General features: G+C 38.5%; 1 pseudogene; it reads right to left on the reverse strand.

Annotated features, from left to right (window-relative positions):
- Positions 1-7,753: 7,753 nt before the first annotated feature.
- Positions 7,754-10,527, reverse strand: LOC109396582 (isoaspartyl peptidase/L-asparaginase-like; annotated as a pseudogene).
- Positions 10,528-18,541: the final 8,014 nt, after the last annotated feature.

An 18,541-nucleotide genomic window follows, 5' to 3' on the forward strand; every position in this document is an offset into this window, starting at 1 on the left:
ATGCTTTTAATGAGTCTCGATTATGGGTAGCATTTGGGAGGCAGGGACAGGGGGACAGAGGACATTCAGAAGGGACCACCTGAGCCAAGGCACATTGGGAAGGGCCCAAGATGTGTTGGGGGAGAGTGATGGCTCTCACTGGGGCAAAGGGAACGAGGAGATAAGGTCAGAGGGGAGGTAGAGGCCAGAATGTGAGGCTTCAGAACTCCACTCTTCCTTGGAAATAATGTTTAAGAGGTACTGATCTAGAGAACCTATTGAAGTACCTTCATGCAGAAAGGTACTCTGGGAGTAACTCAGAAGCCTCCTTTACTCCTCCAGCTCCTGAGTGACCCTTGGGCACCACACAGTCCTGGTATTACTAATTGGTTTCCTGGTGCCCTCAAAGCGTGAAAGAAATTAAGTAAGACACTATCCACCCCTACACAAGGAGATCTTAAAAAAGAATTCCACTTTCTTCAAATTCTTCTTCATCACCATTTAAAAAAGTAAAACACTGACAAGCCAAGAGCGGAAGCAACCTCAAAAAGTCTCCCCTCATGCACAAGGAAAAAACTCAACCAAACACGAAGAGTTACGGCACCAGCACTGCAAGGAGAAACTTCATGCACTAAACTGAGCCCCTGTTCTTTGCCAGGCATTTGTCTAGGTGCTGAAGACACAGCAATGAATGAACCAGGCAGGACCCAAGGCCTCATGGAACTAACAAACCACTGAGGGAGGCAGGTATTAAACAAGGGGAAACATGGAGGACAAGTTTAAGGAGCTGAGAGATGACACAAAGGGGGTCCAAGGAGTGCATGTCTGAGGAAACAACTTCAGGCTGAGATCTGAAGAACCAGCTAGCATTGGCGGAGTGAAGAGGGGTGTGGGGTGGGGAAGAGCCCTTGCCCTTATTCATTCTTCACCCTCTATGTGGAGAACCCTCCTTTAGTTATTGTGACAACCTTTCTCACTTTGGGCTCTAACTAATTCCCTGAATGCTGATACAGTCTATGCAGATGAGGTGAGTCTGCAAATATTTTTTTCTCCTCCTAATGCATAGGAATCTTCCAGATCCCAAGGTATCGCTCAATTGGCAAGTCTTAAGTATTTGCAGATGCTGCAGGGAGGCTTTTCACATGGTTTGGTTTACTGTTAATTTGGGACAGTGTTAACTTAAAACCACCAGTGATCTCTGAGCCATCAGATACAGTGTCTCTGTCCTCAAGGCTCATCCTCTCTGACTGGTTTCCATGACACTGTATCACTCCAGTTCAAAGTCTCTGGCCACTTCTTCCCCACCTGCTCTTCTTATGTTGTGTCACTTGGGATTAGGTTTGGTTACAAGCAACAGAGACCCACAATAACAAGATAGTTCATCTTTCCCTAATGTCAAATTCTGGAAATCAGCAATCCAGGGCTGGGATAGTAGATTCACAGTCATCTACCACCCTGATCCCATGCCAGCTTCTACTGTTCCAGCCTTAGGGTTTAGTACCCATCTCATAGCCCAAAGAGACTGCTAGAACTCCAGCTCTTCACATCACAACTCCAGGAGGCAGGATAAAATATGGGACAAAGAATAAGGGGACAAAGAGCATGTGCCAAATATCTATGAGGTTCCTGAAAGCAATAACATGACACTGATTCTTAAATCTCTTGGCCAAAACTTAGTCAGGTGCTCATGCCTAGTGACAAGGGAAGCTGGATATATATATGCCAAAATTTTTATTTACCTACCTTCCTGCTCTCTTTTAACATTATAAACATTGTATAAACATTTTAAACCAAATTAATCTTTTTGATCCAGGGTTGTGATGGGAACCATCATGTTACAAAGTGGTGGCAGATCTATGCCTATTTTTAAGATTCTTTGGCCCCTCTCAACCTCTGGCTGTCACTTCTCTTGTCCTTCCTTGGCTGTCCCCTAACAGTATACTCTATAATGCCTGTAAAATAGGGACCGAAAGCACCAACCTCACTGTTCTGAGGTTTAAGAGAATGCCCAGCACTAAGCTAGTATCTCATGAGCATTCAAACTCCAACACTTGCTCCCTGCCCATTGATATACCTCCTTCTTATCTGCCATGGGCTGAGGAACCAGTGAACCTGTAAACCAAGAACATGAGTATAACATCCATAGGCCAGTGAGGGCCTAGATGGTAAAGTGCATGGGCTTTGTGACCACCGCTGTCAACTTCCAGCCTAAGGAAGGACTGACTGAGAAGTTCCCAAACCCCTGAGCTTGTGGTTCCCTGTGGATATCTCTCATGTACCTCTAATGTGACCAGAGCTTGAGGAGGGGGCTTCTCAATTCCCCCTGCCACGCTTGGAACAGGATGAGAGATGCAGTGGAAGCCAAAGACTGAGTAACGAGCCCTAGGGAGTCAATGGGGGACATTAACAAACCATTCTCAGAGTTAGCAGCATTTGCTCTTGGGGAGGAAAGATGGGACCTGGGCAAGGACAGCAACTAGAAAGCAAAAAAGGGCAGGCCTGGCTCTCAGTAGTAGTAGTGATCTGGCTTGAAGGGGCCATCAAGGGAAATGCCCAAGCACTGGGCCTGGGGAAGCTGGATATATAATCTTTATTTTGAAAACTCCGTGCCCAAAGAAAAATGTGTGTGATTATGGAAGAAGGTGAGAATGGATAATAATGAACAACCACTAGTCTCTGTGCATACCCACAGGTGTGGGCACCATGAGAGATTCTGACTTGGCCCTCGGCCTTTACAGCCCCGTACTCAGCAGTCTCATCCAACTATGGCCTGTGTGCCAGTGATGCCTCACTTCCTGACTTTTCTCATAAGCTCAACTGCAGTATGTCCAACTATTGGCTGTATATTTCCAACTGGATATCTACAGACCTCAAACTCAACACCTCCAAAATGTAAATCTCCTGTTTTCAATTAACAGGCTATTTATTAAATACTTATGGTCAAAGCATTATACATGACTGTATGAGACTAAAAGTTGAGTGAGACACAATTCACATGTCAAGTGACAACAACATAGTGGGGCAGTGCAATGAGGCATACCTGAGAGGCAGGAAGATGAAGAGTGTGCATTCTGGTGCTAAGTCCAGGTTCTGATTTAGACATTGCATGATTCACTTAGGCTCTTTTTGCTAATTTTCTTCTGCATTATGGGAATAATTTAAAATATTTATCACTGAGACCACTTTTATATCTTAGCAGACTACATGTATATATTTTTAAAAGTTATTTCCAGGATATAGTCTCTTTTTTTTTTCTCAGCTTTATTGAGCTAAAATTGACAAAATAGTCTATAGTTAGTGTATAATGTGATGGTTTGATGTACGAATGAGGTATGATCACACAATATGGTGAATATTTAAATTAAAAAAAATTTATGACAGTAAAAGACACATTGCCATTAATCTCCCTCAAAATTATCCCCCTCCCTTCAAACACACTTATCCCATCATTCTTGCCACTTTCTGAAGCAGTTCTGGAAGTCCTCTTTCAGGGTGTCTTTAGTTGTGCTGTCGTGGCTGCCTTGGTGTCCTGAATCGATTCAAAATGTTTATTTTTCATGGTCATTTTGACTTTGAGGAAGAGCCAGAAGTCGCATGGTGCCAGATCCAGTGAATAAGGTGCATGAGGACACACCACAATGTTTTTGTTTGACAAAAATTGATGTACCAGAAGTGATGTGTGACACGGAGTGTTGTTATGATGGAAGATGATTTACAGCCCACTTTAAAACACAGCTTCTCTCAACCATAGCTCGCACCTGACTGACTGCCCCAAACAAGTTGAAACTTGTCACACACTGTTACTAAGGTTCGACATGTTACTTCCTGTATTGAAGATCCCTGCCTTTCCATTGGATGGCACTCTGCAGCAGCATACACCATATTTTGTGATCACAATGGAAACACATCCGTGTCACACATCGCTTCTAGTATGGCATTTTCTGTCAAATAAAAACATTATGGTGTGACTTCATCCACATTTTTCACCAGATCTGGCACCGTGCGACATCTGGCTCTTCCCCAAAGACAAAATGATTCAGGACATGGAGGCAGCCACAACAGCACAACTAAAGACACTCACGAAAGAGGACTTTTGGAACTGCTTCAGAAAGTGGTAAGAATGATGGGATAAGTGTGTTTGAAGCGAGGGGGAGTATTTTGAGTGGGATTAATGGCAATGTGTCTTTTACTGTAATTAATTTTTTTGTTTAAACATTCACCGTATTATTTGATACATACTATATTCATATGTATATATCATATTTTCTTTATCCATCTATCTGTCAATTAATAAAGTTGTTTCAATATCTTGGCTATTGTGAATAATGCTGCAATGAACATGGGAGTGCAGATATTTTTGAGATACTGATCTCATTTTGTTTAAATGTATACCCAGAAGTGAGATTGCCAGATCATATGGTAATTCTATTTGAGGAACCTCCATACTGTTTCTCATAGCGGTTGTACCAATTTACATTCCCCTCAACAATGTACAAATGTGTCCTTTTCTCCATACCCTCAATAATACTTGTTATCTCTTGTCTTTTTTATAATAAACATCCTAATAGGTCTGAGGTGATATCTCATTGTGGTTTTGATTTGCGTTTCCCTGATGACTAGTGATGTTGAACATCTATTCATGTACCTATTGGCCATCTGTATGTTTTCTTTGGAAAATTTTTCTTTTGGAAAAATTCAGGCATACAATTCTGTAATACATCACCTATATATCACATTGTGTGTTCACCACCCAAAGTCAGTTCTCCTTCCATCACCATATATTTGATCCTGTTTACCCTCATCTACCACCCCCACCCTTTGCCCATTTTCAATTCGGTTGTTATTTTTGCTATTGAGTTGTATGAGTTCCTGTTGTATTTTTTATGTTAACCACCTATCAGATATATGGTTTGCAAGTATTTTCTCCCCATTTCATAGATTTTCTTTTCATTTTGTCTATTGTGTCCTTTGCTGTGTGAAGAATTTTAGTTTGATATAGCTTCACTAATTTATTTTTGCTTTTGTTGCCTGTGGATTTGGTGTCATATCCAAAAACTCATTGCGAAAACCAATGCCAGGGAGTTTTCCCCTATATTTTCTTCTAGGAGTTTTATAGTTTTGGGTTTTACATTTGTGTGATTAATCCATTTCAAGTTAATTTTTGTGAATGGTGTACGATAGAGGTCCAGTTTCATTCTTTTACATGTGGATATTCAGTTTCCCCAACACCATTTAATGAAGAACTAGTGTTATCTCAGTGTGTGTTTTTGGTGCCCATATTAAAGATTTTGTGGCCATACGAGGTCTGACAATTAAGTTTGCAAACTTGTTGCAACAATGTTGCTAACCTTTTTTGATATCAGAGGAATTATTCATTATGAATTTGTACCAACCAGATAATAGTTAACCAAGTTTACTATTTGGAAGTGCTAAAAAGATTGTGTGAAAAAGTTAGATGACCTGAACTTTTCACTAACAATTCATGGCTCTTGCATCACAACAATACACCAGCTCACACGGCACTGTTGGGAGATAATTTTTAGCCAGTAAATAAATAACTGTATTGGAACACCCTCCCTACTTTCCTGATGTAAATGGCTTTTTCTTTACCCGAAGATAGAGAAAGTATTGAAAGGAAGACATTTTGATGACATTCAGGACATCAACGGTAATACGATGACAGCTCTGAAGGCCATTCCAGGAAAAGAGTTCCAAAATTACTTTTAAAGGGTAGACTAGGCACTGGCATCTGTGCATAGCTTCCCAAGGGGAGTACTTTGAAGGCGACCATAGTGATATTCAGCAATGAGGTATGTAGCACTTTTTCTAGGATGAATTCATGATATGTGTATATTAATTTCTGGGCTCTCTATTTTGTTCCATTTTTCTATATGTCTGTTTTTATGCTATTACCATACTGTTTTGATTACTGTAACTTTTAAACATAGTTTGAAATCAGGACGTGTGATACCTCCAGCTTTGCTTTTCTTTCTCAAGATTGCTTTGGCTATTCAGGGTCTTTTGTTCTTCCATACTAATTTGAAGATTTTTTTTAATTTTTCAAAAACATCTTTAGAATTTTAATAAGGATTGCCTTGAATCTGTAGATTGCTTTAGACAGCATGGATATTTTAACATTAATTTTTCCAATACAAAAACAGAATATTTTTTTATTTATTTGTGTTTTCTTCAATTTCTTTCATTTATGTCTTATAGTTTTCAGTGTACAGATCTTTTACCTCCTTAATTAAATTTCTTCCTTACTATTTTATTGCTTTTGACACTATTATAAATGGAATTGATTTTTAATTTCTCTTTCAGATAGCTAATTATTAATGTATAGAAATGCAAATGATTTTTGCATGTTTGTTTTGAATCCTGCAACGTTAGTGAATTTGTTTTTTAGTTCTAACAGTTTTTTTGGTGGCATCTTTAGGACTTTTCTATATATAAAGTTATGTCATCTGCAAACAGAGACAATTTTTTATCTTCCTTTCTTATTTAAATACCTTTTATTTCTTTTTCTTGCTTAATTGTTCTGGCTAGGATTTCTAGTACTATAGTGAATGTAAAAGCATATATAATACATCCTTGTGTTATTACTGGTCTTAAAGAAAAATCATTTACCTTAGCTGTGGGACTGTCACATAGGGTCTTTATTATTTTTTTCTTTCATAATACATTTTATTAGTGGCACATGGAATTTAAAGTTAAGCAATTTCTTTCCAGAGAGAAGGTAAGTCCTGACAGACTAAAAAATTGAGCAGATATATCACAGTAGAAATACCATTTCAGTGTAGAGAGATTAATAGGAATACTCTCCATCAAGGAAATTACTTTTTTCACCATACTGACCACATTGTACTCACACCCAATTCAGTAGGGGTAGAGGACCCCATAGCACTAAACAGTATGAGAATGTACTAAGTCACAGTCACATTGTCATCTATACCTCCATCAACCCTCCTTGTCCTAGGAGAGCTGGATTATTCACTGTGAGAACCCAGAGGTTCTGCAGCAGGTAGAGGCTGGCTCTGATCAGCCATGATGGCTAGTGGGGAAACACTGGGTGAGTAGGTTCATGTGTGAACCTAAAGAAGCTCCACAGAGTATCCATTATCACCCTTCAAATGGTCCTTTTAAAGTATCTGGAAACATCTATATTAGTAAGTCAAGAGAAAACCAGAACTTCCTTTAAAAACTCACTTTATCCTCTCATTGTGTCTTATACCCAGTGTTCCTCTGAGTCCAAATGAACATGGCAACATTTGGCAGCTCACCTGGACTTTTCCCATTAGCTCTGGGCTCCTGTATTACATTCAAATACCTCCTCCAGATCTTTTTCTTCCCACCTCACCGCTTTACCTGGTCCTGTTGGAAAGTGCAACCAAGAGAGCCCCAGAGGCAGCTCTGTCACTACTGTGGGAGGGTGGGGGTTTACAATCCCAAAGGCAATCCCAGCACCTTTTTTCTGGTTAAGACCATGTTGTTTCTTCTTTCTAAATGAAGACAATGGGAACTATTCACAAGAAAGGCTCAGTAGTTTGTCATCTTCGCTAGTCTTATTTTTATTTTAATATGGCATTTCTCTCATCACTTCAGAATCTGCCCCGCATCCAAACATTCAGATACTTACTGATCAAGGCAACAAAACGAGTGACAAACTGTAGAATTTTTCCATTTTCAGAACTAATTGATTAAACTAAGTCCCCACACCACCAGGGAACTGTACTTTACCCCCAAGCTAGCATCTGGAATACAATCTTCCAGTGACTTATGGCAGGTCAGTGATACCGGTTTCATCAAGATTGATGCCAGAATGCAGCTTGCCATCCTTGGCAACAGCCCAGGGCACGGATGCAGGGGTCCACTTTCTGCCCAGCCTCCTGCCTTGTTGACTAAGATACCACCTAAACCTTTGAGCTTTGAGTTAATATAACCCCATGACAGGTCAACAGCGTCTACTCACGTCTTTCCTTGTTCTACATGGAATAGAATGAGTCTGGCCAGATTCACCCTCAGGATGCTTTCCCCACGTCCCTTCATTGAGAGGGCTCCAATGTCATTGTCAGAATAACCTCCAGATTCTATAAACACGGTGTGTCCCCAACTCACCGACCATTTAATTCAGGATGCCCTCTGCAGAAGTTGCATAAGCTACATTTCCTTTGGCGTCCAAGGCAACAGCACCCACGGTTCCCAAGTTTCTTCATTTCAAGGAGCACTGATTATGTTCTTATAATCAACATTTCCACACGACATGCATTCTATAGACAAAGTGCCAAATAAGACAATCTTTCTTGAATCAATGTAGTTCTTGGCAAGTTTTTCATTAATTTTAGTTTGGAGAAGTTTCACTGTGCTGAGTCAGTAGCAATTTAAAAAAATGATTTTTAATTAGTTTCAGGTGTACAAAACAACATAATGATTAGACATTTACATTCCTCACAAAGTGATAACCCCGCCAAGTCTTAGGCAGTAGCAATTTTGATAGTCTGGTTTTTCAGCCCCTTTCTCAGGCTTCTTTTTTTCTAGGTGTCTGTTGAACTCAGGATCATCTTCCGGGACAGTCACTGCTCCGTCACAGCATCAACTGTGCTCCCTCCTTGAGGAGGTTGTAATGCCCAGTGGCGCTCGGATGGTGCCCTGGCGCGTCTGCTCTTTGTGGTGTTGGAGATATTGCTGGCTCTGCCACCGCCACTGGATCCATGTCGGTGGATTCCAGGGAGCTGCAGAAGTGGACACCTGGGCTTCAGGCTGGGCCCAGCCACCCACGGGCTTCCAAATCTGCACAACCCCAACCTTCTGCAGGTGGTTCTGGAAACTGCTTGGCTTGCCCTATGTGGCCTTTATTATGTACATTTCTTCTATACCCAATTTGAGAGTTTTTAATGATGAAAGGTGTGTTGAATTTTTTTTCAAATGCTTTTACTGAGTCTATTGAGATGATCATATGATTTTTATCCTTTTTTCTATTAATGTGGTGTACCGCATTTATTGATTTGCATATGTTGAGCCATCTTGCATTCCAGGGATAAATCTTAATTGATCGTGGTGTATGATACTTTTAGGGTGCTGTTGAATTTGCTTTGCTAGTATTTTGTTGAAGATTTTTTTATCTGTGTGCATAAGGACTATTGGCCTATAATTCTTTTGTAGTGGTCTTGCCTGGCTTTAGTGTCAGGGTAGTGCTGGCCTCTTAGAATGAGTTTGGAAATGTTCCTTCTCTTCAATTTTGGTAGTTTCAGGATTGGTGCTAGTTTTTCCTTAAATGCAAAATGTAAATAATTAAATTATTTCCCACATTCCCTCTTTGCTTTACTGTGTTTCTTACTTTTATGCCTTGCCACTCTTTCCTCACTCCATTTCCATAACCCATAGTCAAATCTTTGTTGTCATGTGCTACTTCTCCTCCTTGTCTCTCTCCGCAGACCTCTAACATCTATTATCTCTTGCCTGGACTCCTACAACAGTCTTTTGGAATTTTCTTAACTTAGAGGTCATCCTCTTCTCCAATCTCCCTGACTTATGTCTGTCTGATTAATATTTTTGTTATCTAGATTGGAACACCTGCATCTATTACTCCAAAAACATTTAAATGTCTTCCTATTACTTACAGAATAAAACCAGTACTCAACTCAATGCTCAAACCTCTATAAAATGATTCTAAACTCTCTTTTATTCAACAAACATGCTTGAGTTTCAACTATATGGCAGACTTTATTCCAGGTGCTTGGTATTCATCATGGAGCAAAATAGATACACCAAACTCCCACTCTGTGGGGCTTATATTCTATCTTTTCAATGTTTTTCCTGAGAGTCCTCTTCACATACCCTTCATTCCAGGCAAACTAAGTCACCTGCTGTTTATGCAGGCCTGTCCTTTGCTCATGCTTTTTACTCTTTCTGGAATATTATTTTGCCTATTCCTTTACAGCAGTGGTTCTCAACCAAGGGGATTTTTCCCTTTAAGGAACATTTGATGTCTAGAGACATTTTTGGTTGTAACAACTAGATGATGTCCCACTGGCATTTCCTGGGTAGAAGCCTGGGGTGCTGTTAAATATCCTACAATGTACAAAACAGCCCCCACAATAATTATCTGGTTAGTAGTGTCGTCCAGGTTGAGAAACACTGTTCTAGAGCCAAGTTATGCCCATCCTTCAACGCGAGTTCAAATTTCACCTTCATGGACTGTCCATGATTCCTTCCTTCATCCTGTTTGCTGAAAGCTCTCTACTCTCTGACTGAATTCCCAGTTCCCCCATGTGTAGCTCTTTAGTGGCACTCATCACTTTTCAAAGGCTACAAGAGTCTACAAGGGTAGATTTACATCTGATTCATCTGAGTTCTCAGAGGCTAGCCTGGAGCTTAGTACACAGCAAAGAGGCACTCAGATATTTGTTATATGCATGAGTGCAGAATACCCAGCATCTGTCTCTTCTCCTAGACTTCAGTTCCTAGGAATTAGGCAGCCTGAAAATTCTCACTTCAGTGGGGACTCTCCAGGCCCCTTCCAGGCATACCTGGAAGATATTCAGTTGGCATCAAGCTGCAAGAGAGACTCTGCCTCTACCAGCCTGAAAGGAAGGAGCCAGTGGAAAAAGAAGCTAAACAAACAAGGCAAGAAATATGACTCTGTGTGCAAACAGAGGTTCCCTACAAAAGTAATTGAAAGCAGGAAGGACCTTTGGTTGGATGGGAGCTTGACCAGTTTTATAAGTGGGTTAGGGCAGCTAGTAACCTCAGCTGTCCTCAAAGTCCCAGTCCCAACAGCAGAAACCAGGAGCCACATGCAGCCACACCCAGGGTCTGGCTCACAGCCAAGGGGCTCTGTGCATCCCTGGACCATCTCCCAAAGAAGGCCTGAACACAGACACACGGCTGCTGCAGGGTTCAGGATTATGTGTCAACCATCACTCATTAACTCAACTTTTTCTGTCCATGTCCTTGAGTTGTCTGGGAGTCTGAAGTGTCCTGGCAGGCCTAGGAAATGGCTTAATCTAAAGAAAATGGCCCAGTTATCTCCGGCGCCTCCTGAATCCAAATGTGCCAGCTTCAGCTTTCTTCTCTCAAGCTGCTCAGAGCAGGGAGCTCTGCTATGCACCATTTTTTATCTGCCTGGCAGCTTAAATGGCAAAAAGGCCTGTGGAGTCCCAGCTCTGAATCCCTGAAAGCAGGCACAAGGGAACTTTGGGGCTTTCACAAAATGAGTGATTGAAGTCGGGTTGGGAGAGAAGAAAATGGCTCAAAGCTGCAATCAAAGACAAAGCCACAAAGCATTTGGTGAGCACTTTACTGCTAGATCTGTTCCACCTGGGAGTATCTGCCACATATGAAACATAATGCAGAAAAGACCTTACAATCAATAAAATAGCATAACCAACCAACATTCGTTCTCTCACCCACTACCTAGTCTTCTGTTTCCACATGCCCTATGTTCGGGTTAGATGTTGAGGTAGGGTGAGACATTAAGAAACCTGCTGCAATTTATTTCCTTTTACCCAGGATTCTGGAGGCTTGAGCCAAGAGCAGGGGAGGTTGGCATGGGGCCCCAAAGGCCAACTCTAAGCTCTAAATTGCCTCCCAAACAGGAATACAATACCAACCACAAACATAAACTACATATGTAATTTTACACTTTTTAGTAGCCACATTAAAATCACATAAAAAGATTAATTTAAGTAAAATATTTCATTTAATCCAATATATCCAAACTATTATCATTTTAAAATGTAATCAGTATAAAGAATATTATCAGTGAGATGATTTATATTCTTTTTATCATTCTGAGTCTTTGAAATTTATTGTGTATTTTACACTTATAGAGTATCTCAGATTGAACCAGCTACATGTCAAATGCCCATCTACACTACAGAACTAGAATAATTCAGCATTTCCACAAAGCACCAATTGGTGCCCCAGGAGCTAATGTATCATATATACAATAGGAGGCTAAAATAGCACCTGAAATATAATGAGATGGGTTTTTTTGTTTTGTTTTGTTTTTTAATTTACTAGAACTCCCTCCAGGGTATCACATGCCACATGTGGTCAGGATACATTCTTTGAAAATTTTGCTGTGGCAAAGATGAGGTTAGTAGGCAGAGGTGGGGAAACTTCATGAAGAATGTTGGGGTAACAATAGATTGACAGCTGAACTCCAGCCTCTTAGGGATCTCATTGACACTTGAAACTGAAAGCAACCTTTGATTACTTTTCTAGGACCAAGACAGGGGACATAGAGAGATATAACAGTAACTCATTTTATTATTGGAAAAATTATAACAACTTCAATGTCTCATGAAAACATGGGAGTAGACCTAATATAGAATTGTTAAGTGGAAGAGAAAAGCAAGATTGAGTGGAATTGCTTGTACAAATTGATCTATATTTAATAAGTGAAAAAAAAAAAAGAAGAAATGCACCAAAATATTGCCATTGTTTTTACTAGAAAGTTACCCTAAGGGTGATTTTTCTAAACTTTTTAATGCTTTTCTAATGGACACATATTCTTTTGAGAATTAGGAGAAAGGTGTAAAATAAAAAACAATGCCCAATGACTCACTTGCCAGAATTCTCCCTTTTGTGTAACTACTTAATTACATGTGTGTATTTGTAGTATGTGTGTCTGTGTAGGTATGCAAGTGTGTATGCATGTGTGTGCATGGATGTATGTGAATCTTCCTAAGCCATTACCTGAGCCTGAACCCAGACTAATGCTCAGTAGATATGGGGAAAGGCAACCTTCTTCTACTCTAACATAATTATTTCCTTGGATTCTGTTAAATAGGCTGAAATAAACTTTCTGTAGCCATTCTGGACTCATTTCTAATTCTTACATCCCCAACTGCTTTTTGAGAGGCTCTATTTCTCATGAACATTTTCAGCTAAGTGTAGAATGGTTTCCCCTTCCCTTTATGTGTAAATAAGACAATAAATCAGCTCTGATCTCCAAGTTCCCAGCCCAGAGGCAAAGAACTCGAGATGATTATGCAGCCAAAAAATTAAGCCACATCACTGTCATGACATCTAATCATACCAGGCTGACTGCACAGCTTTTTAGAAGGTCATTTTTCAATTGCCTATTTCATATTATAGGGTTAAGAGGGAGAAAGAAGGCTGACAGTAAATTAAAAGTAGAAATTTTAAACTATTCAGGGAAAAATCCCCAAGTAATGATAAAAAACGTTCAATCGTTAAATATTTATGACTCAACATATTCAGCTAAGAGACATATGCTAAGAAGATAAGAGTTTATAAAAGAAAACCATATATTGTAGGAAACCTCTTTCCAGTAATGTGGAAGATTGGATAACCTAAATAACCCACACAAATAAAATAACTCAAATTCTGGATAAGAAACCTTTTAAGATCTTTTTTTTCAATACTAAGCTTGTGTAAAAGTAAAACATACGCCAATCTCTAAAGTGAAGTAAAACCAGGAACTCGGGAAATGCCAAAACCTGCATCTACCATGAAAAATTTTGGCAAAACCTAGAATCCTTGAGCTTGTGTTTTAATGACTGCACCAGGTACAGGGGGCAAAAGGTAAAGCCTAGAGCACATCCAAGGTCGGGAGTGAAAATGAGATTCTCATAAAAAGCAGGGACTCCAAAGAACCTTACCCACAGTGAATCCCCATTGAACAGAAGGAAACAGCAAGGAAACTGTCTTGATCCTAGGGTGAGAAGGAGTAAAATTACAATAATCCCCTGGGAATTATTAACCACAAGTTGGACTTCATGTGGATTTGGGTTCCTGTTACCTGTGTATTCTGCAAAACCTCAGAGGGAAAATTTAACTTGAGGTGGTCACCGACTGGTAGTGCTCCAAAACAGTCCTCAACTTCAACACAGACCTAAAAGCATCTCCATAGACACATTTCTAGTACAAATAAGCAGTTCACAATAAAAAATAGCAAAACACAAAAAACCAAGGCACACAAAAAATGAAAACAAGGCACATTCTAATGCTTTTAAATAATGAGTTAGTTATCCAGAAAAATCATCACTCATTGTGAGGAAAAATTATCTGGCTTAAAACAACCCTGGAAAAATCTCTTGCCAACAACACAGAACTTGTTAGAAAAATAATTCCTTCTCACTAAAGTATTTTTTCCCAAGAAAAGAAAACCAAGTGTGAGAGTATGGGGGAGGTGAAATAATAAGGACATATGTTTAAGGCACTCATGGGGCATCCAAGTGAGGATGCCCAGTGACCTCAGAAAATAAGGAACTGAAGCTCAAGGACAAGGTTGGGACTAGAGATGTGTCTCTAGGAGTTGAAGGCATAAAGAAAACATGGAGGCCAAAAGGATTTGGCACAATATTTTTCAGAAGCTGAAATGAAAAAAACCTGTCAACCCAGAATCCTATGTTCTTTAGAAATAAAGGGAAAATCAAGAAGAAAAACAAAGAGAATTTGCCACCAGCACATTTACCCTAAAAGAAGTTCTCTAAACAAAAAGGGAATGATAAAAGAAAGAAACTTGGAATATCAGGATGAAAGAAATAAAAGAATACAGTAAGCCAAAATATGAATAAATACAATAGATTCTCCTCCTCTTGAATTTTCTAAATTATGTTAGGTAGTCAAAGCAAAATTACAGCACTGTCTGATATGGTTCTAAAAAATATTTGTAAAGCCATCAAAGACTTGACAAGAAAGCAAGAAATTATCAAGATTTCTAAAATTCCTATCTAGAAATAGAGGTTAATGGACATGAAAAAATTTAGAGGTCCTATCTCTGTCTACTCAGAGTTCTAAAATAAGACAATAGGGTAATAAGAAATGTTCTACAGATAATAGCTGAGAACTTTTCAGAATTATTGCAGTACATCAGTTCTTGTGTATAGGTAACCCAACAAATATATTCGCAAATCAACACCCAGATTTATTATAGTGTAATTTCAGAACATTGCATAGAAAGAGATCTTAAATGAAAGCCAAAGAAATCATCAACAAATAAATAGCAATTAGACTGCTAACCTCTCATAACAGCAGAAATGAGAAGATAACAGAATTAATATAGTCAATAAGTTGAAAGAAAATAATTGTCAACCTAGTATTCTATAAGCAGAAATCTAACTTTCAGCAAATAGGGAAACCAAACTATGGAAACAAACAAAAACTAAACATTTGTCACCAAAACATTCTCACTAACTTAAATTCTAAGGAAATGTGCTTCAGGTAGAATAAAAGTGATCACAGATGGAAGGTCTGAAATGCAAGAAGGAATGATGAGCAAAGATTCTGATGAGCATGTAGGTAAATTCAAACAAACATTGACTCTATCAAACAAGAATGATAATAAGTGGGGAAAATAGGCTAAATGTAAAATACTGAAAATCTGAATTATATGAGTTGGGATGGAGGTGAAAAGAGTTAATGCATTTCAAGGTCCTTATATTATTGAAAAAAACAGGTAAATAATGTATAACTACAAATATTTGAAAGTCAAATATGGAAAATAACGAATCAGATAAATACTAACAAAACATCTGGAGTAGCTATATTAATATCACAAATATAGACTTTAAGGCAAAAGGCATTACTTGCAATAAAGAATGTCACTTAAAAATGAAAAAAGCCTCAATTAACTACAAATACACAATTCTAAATTTGTATGCAATGATTACATAGCCTCAAAGTATATGATGTAAAAAATTGACAGATCTGCAAAGAGAATTGACAAGTCCACATTAATAGTGGGAGATTTTACTCTCTTTTCAGTAGTTGGTAAATTAAGGAAACAAAATGAGAAAGGATACATGTGTAGACTATTGGAACAGCACAATAAATAAACTTGTTAAATAGATACCACATTACATTCAAAATCATATGAAGCATTTATGAAAATTTATTACATGCTAGGCCTCAACATATTTCAAAGAATCAGTATCACACAGACAAAATTTAATGATCACAATGTACTCATATTTAAATTCTGAATGGATAAGACAAACAAGATGCAATTACACGCTGTTTGCAAAGTTGGAATTGAAAAGATGAAAAAATGTACCATGAGAATACTAACCAAAGGACAGCTGGAGAGGTTATGTTAATATTAGACAAAGTAGTATTTAGGGCAAGAAGTATTACTAGATAACAAGGGACATTTCATAATGCTAAAAAGGTAAATTCACTAGGACAACACAGAAATCATAAATTGGTATGCATCAAATACCTAGCTTCAAAATATAAAAAGCAAACAACAGAACTAAAAAGAGCAATAGATTCTCTTTCTTAATCTTAATTGGAGATTATTTTCATGAGTGTACAGTTTAATGGACTTACAGAGAGTGAAGACACCCAGTTCAAAAAGAGAACATTACTTGCACCGCAGACACTCCCCTCAAACTTCTTCCCAGCCAACTCTCCCTCCTTTGACATTTTTTTTTAAGTAGACTTCATTTCCTCCAGCAGTTCCAGGTCCATAGTAAAATTGAAAGGAAGGTACAGAGATTTTCCATATACTCTTACTTTGCCCAACACATGTCTGACCTCCCCCGTTATCAACATCCCCAACCAGAGTGGGACATTTGTGACATTGGATGAACCTACACTGATACATCATTACCACCCAAAGTCCATAGTTTACATTAGGGTTCATTCTTACTGTTGTATATTCTATGGGCTTGAACAAATGTATAATGACATGTATCCATTATAGTATCACTGCCCAAGAAAACCTCAGCGCTCTGCCTATTCATCCCTCCCTCTCCTCTAATTCCTGATCTCACTGTCTCCACAGTTTTGCCTTTTCCAGAATGTCATATACAATAGTTTGAATCATATAATATGCAGCCTTTTCAAATTTGCTTCTTTCACTAAGTAATAGACATTTAAGTTTCCTTCATGTCTTTTTATGGCTTGAGAGCTCATTTATTTTTAGCAGTGAATAATATTCCATTTTCTGCATGCACCACAGTTTACCTACCATTCACCCACTGAAAGATATCTTGGTTGCTTCCAAATTTTTGCAATTATGAATAGAGCTATCAATATTCATGTGCATATATTCGTGTAGAATAATTGGGTATTTAAACATCTTTCACAGGTAAAAATATCAGCATGAATATAATAAATTTAAAAAACTTGATTAACCAAGTTGACCTAATTGATTTATGTAGTACATAACACCCAACAGTATAGACTACAGATTCTTTTCAAGAACACATGGAATATTGATCAAGATGGACTGTAGCTCTCAACCATAAAGCAAGTCTCAACAAATTTCAAAGGACTGAAATCATACAAAGTATGAAATTAAACTAGAAATCAAGTGTTTGTTTTAAGTTTGTTAAGAAAATACCCAGAAACTGAGCAAGGGATCATAACTTTTTTGGAGGCTGAACACCCTCAGTCTCCATTTCTTTCATTCTTGCTTTATTTCTTTTGAATATATATTCACACATGACTATATATATATATATATATATATATATATATATATATATATACACACACACACACACACACACACACACACACACGCACACACACATATACATATATTTGTATTCATATACACATACCTTTGCAGGCTGCCAACTATTTTGTCCCTAGGAAAGTCATGTTTTATTAACATCACCATAAATTACAACGGGAGGTTATTCTACATCAGACCACGATGCCAAGTTGATCCCAGACCTCTGTACCCCAAAAGGAGCTTCAGAACAAAGGTTGCCCTTTAGAAGAGTCCTGTATTAGGTGGAAATGGCTAGACCCTTGTCCCACCATCTATTTCAGTCACTGCCTGGGAGGTGCCCTGAGAAGAGAATGCAATCAGCTACCATTGCTTTGCTCAGACATTGCCCAGGAGGTTTCTCCAAGAAGAGTATGACTTGGATTGAAACAAAAGTAGACCTGAGAGAGATAGCAGCTGGAGGCTGTCAGATAATTATATTCATAGCTTCTGGGCAGGTTTTTCTTGAAAGGTTATCTGAGTGGCACATCTCCATGTCTGCCACAGCCTATACTAAAAAAGAAGGAAGGTTGAAAAGTCAGTAATCCAAGTATCCATATCAAGAAGCTAGGAAACAAACAAACAAACAAACAAACAAACACTAAGTGTCCTTCAATGAGTAAAGAAGATGTGGTATATTTACACAGTAGAACAGTATTTAGCCATTCAAGAAAAAAGATTGAATCCCTGCCATTTGCAACAACATGGATGGACCTTGAGGGCATTATTTTAAGTGAAATAAATCAGACAAAGAAAGGCAAATACTTATATGTGGAATCTAACAACAACAAAAATCTGAGCTCATATTTAAATACAGGGAAGAGATTCGTGGTTGCCAGAGCAAGAACATGAGAGGTGGGCAAAATGGGTGAAAGGGTTCAAAAGGTACAAGCTCCCTGTGATAAAATAAATAAGTCATAGGAATGTAATGTACAGCATAGTGACTATAGTAATAATATTGTATTGCATACTTGAAAGTTGCTAAGGAAGTAAATATCAAAAGTCCTCATCACAAGAAAGAGAACATTATGTTAAGTGAAATAAGTCAGTTGGAGAAAGACAAATACCATATGATCTCACTTATATGTGGAA

This window comes from Hipposideros armiger, unplaced genomic scaffold, assembly GCF_001890085.2.
Source record: "Hipposideros armiger isolate ML-2016 unplaced genomic scaffold, ASM189008v1 scaffold_529, whole genome shotgun sequence".
In the NCBI taxonomy this organism is placed as follows: domain Eukaryota; kingdom Metazoa; phylum Chordata; class Mammalia; order Chiroptera; family Hipposideridae; genus Hipposideros; species Hipposideros armiger.